Source organism: Hippoglossus hippoglossus, chromosome 23, assembly GCF_009819705.1.
Source record: "Hippoglossus hippoglossus isolate fHipHip1 chromosome 23, fHipHip1.pri, whole genome shotgun sequence".
Taxonomy (NCBI): domain Eukaryota; kingdom Metazoa; phylum Chordata; class Actinopteri; order Pleuronectiformes; family Pleuronectidae; genus Hippoglossus; species Hippoglossus hippoglossus.
In genome coordinates, this window is record NC_047173.1 from 17,848,059 (window position 1) to 17,859,745 (window position 11,687).

At 42.4% G+C, this 11,687-nt stretch overlaps 1 protein-coding gene across 5 annotated transcripts in view; it reads right to left on the bottom strand.

The window, feature by feature from the left end:
* phf21b (PHD finger protein 21B) overlaps positions 1-11,687 on the bottom strand; it is a 53,238-nt gene that overhangs the window by 39,385 nt on the left and 2,166 nt on the right. The window lies entirely within an intron of this gene.

Genomic DNA, 11,687 nt, shown 5'->3' on the forward strand with positions numbered 1-11,687 from the left:
TCCATCCCTCCCTTCATCCATGCATCCATCCCTCCATCCATCCATCCCTCCCTTCATCCATGCATCCATCCCTCCATCCATTCCTCTATCCATGCATCCATCCATCCATCCCTCCATCCCTCTATCCATCCATCATCCCTCCATCCCTCTATCCATGCATCCATCCCTCCATCCATGCATCCATCCCTTCATCCATGCATCCATCCCTTCATCCATGCATCCATCCCTCCATCCATCCATCCCTCCATCCATCCATCCCTCCCTTCATCCATGCATCCATCCCTCCATCCATCCATCCATTCCTTCATCCATCCCTCCATCCATGCATCCCTCCATCCATCCCTCCATCCATCCCTCTATCCATGCATCCATCCCTCCATCCATCCCTCCATCCCTCCATGCATCCCTCCATTCCTTCATCCATCCCTCCATCCATGCATCCCTCCATGCATCCCTCCATTCCTTCATCCATCCCTCTATGCATCCATCCCTCCATCCATGCATCCCTCCATGCATCCCTCCATTCCTTCATCCATCCCTCCATCCATGCATCCCTCCATGCATCCCTCCATTCCTTCATCCATCCCTCCATCCATGCATCCCTCCATGCATCCCTCCATTCCTTCATCCATCCCTCTATGCATCCCTCCATTCCTTCATCCATCCCTCCATCCATCCATCCCTTCATCCATGCATCCATCCATCCATCCCTCCATCCATCCCTCCATGCATCCCTCCATGCATCCATCCATCCATCCCTCCATCCATCCCTCCATGCATCCCTCCATGCATCCCTCCATTCCTTCATCCATCCCTTCATCCATCCCTCCATCCATCCATCCCTCCCTCCATCCAACTCTCTGTCACTTTAAATAACTTTAAAAGTAATTTTTCATGTTGTGAAATATTCATCTCATTATTATATATGTATTCAGTTTAATTAGAATATATCATTTAGTTTCTATGACAGAACAACAGCAAACGCTCACATGTGAGAAGCTGCTAAAAACTTCCCATTTCATTCTAAATAAAAAATTAAATTAAAGAAACAATTAACGCATTTAAAGTAGAAATCATTTGTAAAAACAGCACGAGAGGAATTCTACACTTTACTTATTAAATATAATATAAAGTATAATTCCCACCATCTTCTCCTTCAGGTACATGAACCAGGTTGTTCTGGTTTCATGTTATTAACCTGAATCTACTTCAGCTACAAACCTGATCAATTTTTCAGAAGATCTTTGAAGTCAGAGTCCTACTTCCTTTGTGGGCGGGACCTCTCCCCCTACTAAGGACGCCACTGGGAGACTCAATAATGCATTAAGAGGAAGCAGGGCATTGTGGGACGGCGGCCTCGAAGGAGAATGTAAACGAAGCACTGGACTCCTCCCACATTCTGGTTTAAAATGAGTCCATGAGGATTTTCACTCAGTTTGAAGTTTGTGTTTTTCACACAAAGCTACAACATCAGCAGTGGTTGAGATTTGCAGACGTCCAATCAGAGTGCGGCGTGGAGCTGGAGTCTGAAGCAGTTTCCTGAACAAAGACCAATCAGCGCAACATTCACACATCTCGCTTTTGTTTGGCCTTTTTCATAATTGACCTCTTTCTGTTTAGCTGGCTGAGCGAGTCCATTGTCTGTCCCTGACGAAGAAGCACTTCCTCACACACACACACACACACACACACACACACACACACACACACACACACACACACACACAGCAGTGAATGAGCAGCAGGGGCTGAGAGGGAACCAGCTGCTGAGGGAAAGACCATTTGTCTCTATCCTCCGCTCGACGTCTCACAAAGACAAAGACCTCGGAGACAAACTGCCGCTGCAGAGACTCAGACTCCGTCTCCGACATGTTTACACTGAAAACACCAGGAACATCATCACAGAGAAAAACTCTCTGACCCGCGTGAAGGTTTAAAAACTGTTTGCTCTCGTTGTCGTGAGTAAAATAAGTTTGTCGACATAATTTCAGTTTAATAGTTAATAATTAAAGACATTTACATGCACATGAGTTTGAATCACTTCTTGTTCACGTGCTTCTTAACAAGGTGCTTGAAGATAAAACTACTGAAGGAGGAGAAGAAGTAGAAGAGGAAGAGGTTTAACTTTAATGACTTGTTTCTCATATTTATTTAAATTAAACATTTTACTTAAACCATTAACCTGTAAGATGTTAACCTGTTAACCTGCAAGATGTTAACCTGTAAGATGTTAACTTGTAACCTGTTAACTTGTAACCTGTAAGATATTAACCTGTTAAGATGTTAACCTGTTAAGATGTTAACCTGTAAGATGTTAACTTGTAACCTGTAAGATATTAACCTGTTAAGATGTTAACCTGTAAGATGTTAACTTGTAACCTGTTAACTTGTAACCTGTAAGATGTTAACCTGCAAGATGTTAACCTGTAAGATATTAACCTGTTAAGATGTTAACCTGTAAGATATTAACCTGTTAAGATGTTAACCTGTAACATGTAACCTGTTAACCTGTAACATGTTAACCTGTAAACCATTAAGATGTTAACCTGTAAGATATTAAACCTGTTAAGATGTTAACCTGTAACATGTAACCTGTTAACCTGTAACATGTTAACCTGTAACCTGTTAACTTGTAACCTGTAAGATGTTAACCTGTAACCTGTTAACCTGTAACATGTTAACCTGTAAACCATTAAGATGTTAACCTGTTAGATGTTAACCTGTAACCTGTTAACTTGTAACCTGTAAGATATTAACCTGTTAAGATGTTAACCTGTAAGATGTTAACTTGTAACCTGTAAGATATTAACCTGTTAAGATGTTAACCTGTAAGATGTTAACTTGTAACCTGTAAGATATTAACCTGTTAAGATGTTAACCTGTAAGATGTTAACTTGTAACCTGTAAGATATTAACCTGTTAAGATGTTAACCTGTAAGATGTTAACTTGTAACCTGTAAGATATTAACCTGTTAAGATGTTAACCTGTTAGATGTTAACCTGTAACCTGTTAACTTGTAACCTGTAAGATATTAACCTGTTAAGATGTTAACCTGTAAGATGTTAACTTGTAACCTGTTAACTTGTAACCTGTAAGATATTAACCTGTAAGATGTTAACCTGTTAGATGTTAACCTGTAACCTGTTAACTTGTAACCTGTAAGATATTAACCTGTTAAGATGTTAACCTGTAAGATGTTAACTTGTAACCTGTTAACTTGTAACCTGTAAGATATTAACCTGTAAGATGTTAACCTGTAACATGTAACCTGTTAACCTGTAACCTGTTAACCTGTAAACCATTAAGATGTTAACCTGTTAGATGTTAACCTGTTAACCTGTTAACTTGTAACCTGTAAGATATTAACCTGTTAAGATGTTAACCTGTAAGATGTTAACTTGTAACCTGTTAACTTGTAACCTGTAAGATATTAACCTGTTAAGATGTTAACCTGTAAGATGTTAACTTGTAACCTGTTAACTTGTAACCTGTAAGATGTTAACCTGCAAGATGTTAACCTGTAAGATATTAACCTGTTAAGATGTTAACCTGTAAGATATTAACCTGTTAAGATGTTAACCTGTAACATGTAACCTGTTAACCTGTAACCTGTTAACCTGTAACATGTTAACCTGTTAAGATGTTAACCTGTAAGATATTAACCTGTTAAGATGTTAACCTGTTAAGATGTTAACCTGTAACATGTAACCTGTTAACCTGTAACATGTTAACCTGTAAACCATTAAGATGTTAACCTGTTAGATGTTAACCTGTTAACCTGTCTTAATTACCCATTGAACAAAGACATCTGAGCCAATCGGAGCTCCTGTGGCTCTGACACTTCTTCTTCTTTTAAAGATGGAAACTGCTCAGAGTTCATCAGTACGACCTCTTTAAATCACAGGATGAATTAAAGAAGAAGAAAACTCACAACCAGAGACGACTGCAGGAGTCTGACGCTCCGAGACAACGACTCAGATCCACAGCAACAGGAGCAACAACAACAGCAACAACAAGAAGCAACAACAACAGCAACATCAGACAAGACGAGTGAGACGCTCAGAGATGTCGACTCAGCAACTACAGCAGCAACAACCACAACAACAACCACAACAACAACCACAGCAGCAAACTGGTGTGGAGCCTCAGTTTCTTCACATTCAAAAGCTCAGCTAACAGCTAATTTTAGCTCCTGTTAGATAAGACAGGGCGGTGAAGGAGCGACGTGACGTAGCTGCAGCGTCGCCGACTGATTTATTTTATTCAACATGAATCTTTATTTAAACTAAACTAAAAGATGGAGGTTGGACGTCTTGGCCTCGTGGTTCAGGGGAGACACACGTTTCAGTTCGGTTTGAGACGATGACAGAAGAAGGAAGAAGTAGGTCTGGACAGAAACAGGTTCTGGTGAGCGTCAGGATCCAGAGCAGCAGAGAGGATGGAGCTCGATGACTGTCAGACAGATGGAGGTGAGGCGGGTCAGACGCCCCCCCGCCCTCTGTGTCCCGGACAGGATTCTGTTTATCTGATCAAACTGCTGCTCCGGGGACGCTACAACCCCAACGACCTCACTTCCTGTCCTGCTCAGGAAACAACTTTCTTCATTTGCTTTTCTTTATTGGAAGCCTGATTATTATCTTCTTATTATCTTCTATTTAGTTAAGTTAAATTACTTCATATTTTCCTAGACAAGAAGAGTTTTTGTTCATTAATTAATACTTTTGCTAAAGTCCTGTTTTATTCTGTGTGGTAAAGATGATGTAAATCCATATGTTCATTTCTTAACTTATAAATAACATTTTCAGGGGATCATTTTGTATATCTAAAAAGTCGGGGTGTGACTTCCAGGGATGTCTCTTCTCGTCGCTGCTGTCATGGTAACTGTCAGAGCGACGTGGCCCAGAGCGGCAGAGATGCTGCGGCTCAGCATTTGATGATGAAGTGGCTCTTTTGGCGAGTCGGGCTGCTGACTGTGCACAGCGGCGCAGTCGGCTGCTGACCGAGCCTCGGCACGCCGCTCGGTTATCTGCACAGAGACGAGCTGGAAAACCTCATTGAGGGCAGAGAGAAGAAAAGTCAATACGGCCGCTGCTGCTGATGACGTGACCTTTACAGGAAACCTGATTCAACAAGTAGCTGATTCTGATCTGAGAGAAAAAAGACCGAACTGCCCTTTTACTTACAGCAGGTGAGTTCATCAAGTCACTGAACGAGTCACCGGCCGAGTCTCTGATCGAGTCTCTTCACGGCTCTGCCTCAGTAAAACACTAAAACTAAAGATTCAAAACAGGTTTGATTCTCCTTTTTAAAGAAACTAAACTGGACCAAAATTATACCAAAATAAAATCACAGCCAGGATTAGGATTTCATGTTTAATCTTAAAGGTAAAACACCAGTTTCCTGTATAGACTGTTGTCCATTGATTGACAGGTAGGTAATGTCTCTAACCTGAGCTGAATTCTGCTGCATGAGAGCGTGCACGTGCACCGGGCACTTTGTGTCAAGGAATTCACTCACAGACAGAAATTATTCATCTGTCAGCAGACGAAGAAAACGACTGAATATGAACCATATGAATGACGACGACCCCGGCAGACTACACACACACACACACACACACACACACACACACACACACACACACACACACACACACACACACACACACACACACAGTTTAATTCACTGTGGACTCTTTAGTAAAATGGACACGTTAGCCTTAATGTTGCTAAGCTAAAAACATGATGTTTGTCTGATGGGCGGAGCCAGAGTCCAAAAGGTCGTAATTGCGTTACATTGACAGAACTAATCCCGTTTCGAAGGCTCCTTCAGCAATAGAATCGAGTAACTTCCCTCCCTCTACAGCAGAGTGTGTGTGTGTGTGTGTGTGTGTGTGTGTGTGTGTGTGTGTGTGTGTGTGTCCCCGCTGACAGTGAAAACACTCTGACGTCCATGAAGCTGCAACAATTAACTTCAGGTCTGTGTGAAATTGAGCGATGTCACGGACTCTTGCTGAAAATAGCAGCAGCACAAAGGGCAGAAGACGACGCCCGTAAACAACACCTGCACATTACTGAGCCCCAGCATCACTTTGTGGACACAAACACTCGTCTTCAGAAAGAGGAACAGGCTCCGTGCAGCTCCTGAATTATTACACGATTTCACGGCTCTTTGAGGAAGATAATCCGGCCGCTGAACCTCCTGAAGGGAGAAATGATGAAGGTGAGGATGTTTCCACCTGACGAAGACGAAACTCTCTGGAGACGAGAGAAGAAGAAAGTGTAACACGAGGCCACAGCATCAGTGTGAGTCTGCTGCTGGTGTCTCGACACCTGGGAGGAGACACGTGTGGTCCTGACGAACATCAAAACACCTCAGATGATGTAATGCTTGTTTAAACTCGCATTATTAAAAGAAAAAAGTTAAGATATTTTACAAAATATATATATATATATTTCGCTGGAAAGTCAAATTGTCCCATTAAAACATAAATTCATAATAGTTTTAAGTCATTATATTATTTAATATGTTGATAATTTTGAGATAGTTATAAAATACACGGTGCTACAGGTTGTGGTTAAAGTTATTTGTATTTCATATTAATTATCTGCTGATGTTTCATTGTTCATTTGAATCTGAAACTAGAAAATCATCTGCAGATTCAAACTGATAATAAAAATTATCATTAGTAGTTAACATCACAGGTCAAAGGTCAAAACAGAACGGTCCTGTCTTTGTTTTACATGAATGTAGAAAGTCTTCGGTGTTTGTCCAGTAAAAGAATAAAAGAACATGAGCTGAAATATTTAAATGTCAAGTATTAAATTAGATTTCACTTGTAATAAAGATAAATGTAGTATTTTAAAGGATTTGCCGTGTGAAGCCTGGTTGAGGTTAATTCTCTGGGAAATGATACATCACATGCAAATGTGTTGGTGAGCGACTGACACTGTGAGTTATGTTGTATTCATCCGTCTGTACAGCGCGTGAATTATGACCTTCCTCAGATTTAAAAACAGAAGATTTAGTGTTGGTCCCGTTTCTCTCCAAACTGTTGCTGTGAGCAGAAAGATGACAGAGTGTTTAGAGGGAAGCAGCAGCGCAGCAGTCAACACGGGTTAATTCATCGCAGCCTCTCTGCTGCTGCGGCGGCGGCCGAGCCACCTCAGCACTTTCCTCTCGGTCTCTGGAAATCACTGTTTGCTGTTGGGTAATAAGGAGCTGTCACACGACGGCTGCAGGAAGACACAGAACCAGGCCGACGCCGCGGAGGGAGGGGCTCGGCAACCTGTTCACCGACAACCGAACACTCAGTGACGTGTCCGGCGCTCGGTGACGGTCCGACGGCCTGATGGTACGTTAACGATTCTGTCAATCTCATTATAGTGTTTGAATCAGACTGTAAATAAAGACTGACGACTTCCACCTGCTCCACATATGACGCCAAAGTACCTCGGATACAGGCGCCGCCATCTTGTGTTGTTGTCGTCATTTGAAGTCTGAGCAGTAGTGGTTGTGGGGTGGAGCCGTGGTATCAAGGTCCCGCCCACACAGGCACCTGACCAATCCTGAGTCAGTCTCAGCTGTCAATCATGACGTCCCAGCTGTTTTTGTATCATCACATAACTAATTCAAACCAAACTGATCAGAAACACTTAATAAACATCAGTGAGATAACAACAACAACAACCTGAAATGACAGAAACAACTTTACAAACATTTATATTTATCAGATGAGATGTTTCCTGACAAACTGAAGATTTAACGAGACGTAAGAAAACGTCTTTACGACCTTTGTAAATAAAGTTTTCAAACATTCTTCCTCCTGTGAGGTTTTTAAACGGGATGTAAAGACGCGGGTCGTGTTCGTCGTGAGCAAACGGAGCAGCAGCGTGACGCTGAGCAGCGCTGCCCCCCCTCAGGAAGAGTCATCGCAGGGTTTCCTGCCACGTTGCTCTTAATTAAAGCCGAGCGCGCCTCCAGTGATGATTAAAAAGTCTGCAAACAAAAAAACTACAAGAGGATGAGTCGCTGCTGCCGTGAGAGAGAGCTCAGACTGAGCAGGTTCATGAGCTGATGATACACAGCAGGGTCTACGTCATGTGACGCTGCCTCAGTCACGTGTCCAGTCAGAGAACTTTAAACTCCTCCTCCTCCTCTTTAGCTTCAAGTTGAGTTTGAAAGTTCAGTCTCGACCTTGGAGAGAAAGTGAGTAAGTTGTAATGAGCAACAAACACAAACTGAGAGACGCTGCGATCAGGAAATATTTTGTATTTTTATATTTTAAAAAGACTCAAAAAGAAGTTGATTCCTTGTGAATCATTATTGATCTAGAAGGACTCGACTGTCGAAGAAGCTTCTTGTGAATCATGAGCAGAGTCGGATGCTGGATGTTAAACACATGATCTGTGACCATGAGACAAAACCTTCAGCAGGAAAACATCTTTCAAAAGTTGCATCTAACAACGGCAGAAACTCTCCTCAGCTCTCAAAGCTTTTCACACTTTGTAATAACAAGTCTCAGGAGAACTGAACTCAGAACTGTCCACTTGGGACCGGGTCACCAACCCACATGGAAACAGCAGGTGTGAACGAGGCCTGGACGACATGTGACCAATCAGAGAAGAGAAAGTCGTCATGTCCCCAAATCCCACATTCAGACAGATTATCCTTCTGTCCTGAAACTGTCTATTCCACAGCATCTCTCTGTGGACACCAGCTGCTTTTCACAATAATACTTAAGTAAGTATCCAACAGCAAACAAATGTTTGTACCACATTTAAATTCAGGATTTTTCCTTGTAATCGAGTATTTTTACTGTAAAATGTCATATTTCTATGGTCCGGTAATGTAATGGAGTATTAATATGTGGCAGTATTGTTACTTTAACTGACTGAAGTAAATAAAGTAGATGATGTGTTTGAGGAACTTTATTGTGTTGTAAAAAAACTGTTGAGGTTATTTTCCTTCAGTTTTGAAATGAGAAGAAGAAGAGTCTGAAGCGAGAGAAAGATTTGTGTGTGTGTGTGTGTGTGTGCGCGCGCGCGCGCGCGCGCGCCTGGAGGGATCCTGGGTAATTTACTAGCCTCCGCTCTGTAGAACCAGGAGTTAGTCCAGAAACAAATCCCTGAACCTGCTGCTGGTTTAATCAGCGCTGCAGGAGCCAGTAATGAGACGTCCTGGGATTAGAGTTTGGTTTCAGTCGCAGAGAAAGTTCACCTGCTCACTAGCGACCATGAGAAACGAGCTCATCCTACGTCTGCGCGGCTGAATGTGACATCACTTCCTGTAACGTTTACCCCTCGTCCAGCAGGAAGCGACCAGCAGCTTCTCAAACGACCAATTACAGTGATAAGAGTAAATGAACGACAGGTTTGAGGTTCAGACAAACATTACTGAAAAATGTCGGAAAGAAAATGAGCTCAGGCGTCGTCTTGAAACGACTTTTCACTGCAAACTGTCCAAGTTACAGCAGATTTAACGTCACAAACACAAACGATATGTCAGCGTTCAGTTTCCTGACGCCTGTCACAGATCCTGAATAATTCTCAGAGAGACGATGACCTGCAGATAAACTTCACATAAACCACGTTACTACGTAACCACGTCAGTTCATGTTCACTCATCCTGCATTGACCTGGTTTCCTGTGTGAACACGCTGGCTGACGTCCCACAGAGCGACACACAAAGGAAGCAGCTGCTCACAGCTGGAAAATAAAGAAACACAAATCATTTTTGTGAAACTGAACATATCTGTGCTTTAGAGCGTCTGAGACCAGCGTGGAATCTGGACACCGTCTCTGAACCAATGACCATGAGCTGACACGGGCAACGTCCACCAATCAGACGGCTGTTTTCCTCTAAACAGATCCACACAGAGGCAGCTTTTAATGTTTAAATGAATTCCACTCAGTCCCTCTGCAGAGAAGCTCGTTTGAGTGAGTTACACCTCAGCACTGCTCACATGTCATATATAAATATATATATATATAAATAAAAGAAAGCTTTAATGAGCTTTACTCTCTGAATGTGTAAGAAGCAGGCGTATCCATGGTTACAGATGCTGCCTCTGATACTTTACTACCGACATCGGAAATCGTTCAAGTCAGGCACCTGAGCTCTTAAACACAAGAAACACGACGACTTTACTCCAGAAACTGAATAAAACTAGTTTTAAAAACATGTTTTGAGACATAAATTCACTTAAGAAGCAGCTAACACACTAATCGATGACGATCTGCTTGAGGAATGAATAAAAAGACGCCTGCAAACAAACTGCAACCAGAGCAGAAACGATTTTTAAAAGAGAAAAAGGAGGAAAACAACTTCTCTCTCCACCTGAGGAGTCGTAAAGAACTGGGCCCATGATGCAACAGAGAGCAAGTGGAGCAGAATGAAAAAGAATCAATGAATCCATTCTTCTTCAAGGGCCAAGAACACGACGATCAAGGACGAAGGTCGATTTAGACCGAACAGCACAGAGAGGAAGAGAGAGACCTTGATAGTGAATCTGAACATGTGAGGAGGAGAAGGAACAAAACTAGATTCAACACCACGTCCCATCTATTTCTACTCTGCTCCAGTTTATTCAAACTGTTTTCAGAGCTGCACAGATGACATGTTCCTCACGTGTTCCTGACATGTTCCTCACGTGTTCCTGACATGTTCTGGAGGTTCTGTATATGAGAACAAATGTCTGAGTCAGTGTCTCTGGACATTTTCTGGAACTTTTCCTGCAGCCTCCTAGTAAAATGTCAGATGGTAACGCACTCTGCACATGGCTCTGGTTCTGTGATGTTAACATTCAGTTAACTAGCAGCACAACAAACTCCAGTCGACACAACAACAAAATACCCAAAGCTAAACGGTGGAAGTGTGTCTGCATTGTGTCTGCAAACGTTTGAAAAGGATTCAGTGTAAAGGGAGAAACACGATAAACCTAACGAAGCATCGGGCGACAGAGAAACGTTTGACAGCAGAGCGACGCTCCGTGTTTGACGTGTTCACGTGACGAGCACATCGGCCGGTGGTGTGAGCACCGTGTTCAAAACTTAAACTCTTTTGAGTTAAATTATTGTTGTTGTTGGTTTATTATTCAGAAGTTGTACAAGTGCAGGAGGCTTCCTCACTTCTGGTATTACATTTAATGGAAATTTGTTAAGAGTTGGGGATTTACTAACAATTGTATATTTAAGTTTGTTTTGAACTGTTCACAGTTAATGTTTCAAACTTCAACTTCCACAACAGAAAAGATGTTGTTGTTGTTAACCGTCGTTTTCTGTTTTTGCAGCGGTATCGGAAAAAAAACTAATGTTAACCAACTCTACTGTCTCAGTGTCACATGTACAGATCGAAGAAGAAGAAGAAGGAGGAGGAGGAGGAGGATGGTTGACAACATGGACTCCACGTCCAAAGCTCAGAGAGAAACTTCCCTCGATCACAGGCCTCAGACTGTGACCATGAAACGACCTCCAGGCCTTCGTCTCCCTCGTCTCCCTCGTCACACGTGTCTAATTATTTATTTTTCACTCGCTCTCTAATGAAAGTTGGAGGAGAGTTCAGTTTATGTTCTTCTGATGAATCTGAGGTTGTGTTGTCGGACGTGGATGTTCACACATGTGCGGAGGAACAGTAAAGGTCACATGTTCTGCTGCGACCACAGAAGGAACAGAAGACGGCAGGAGGA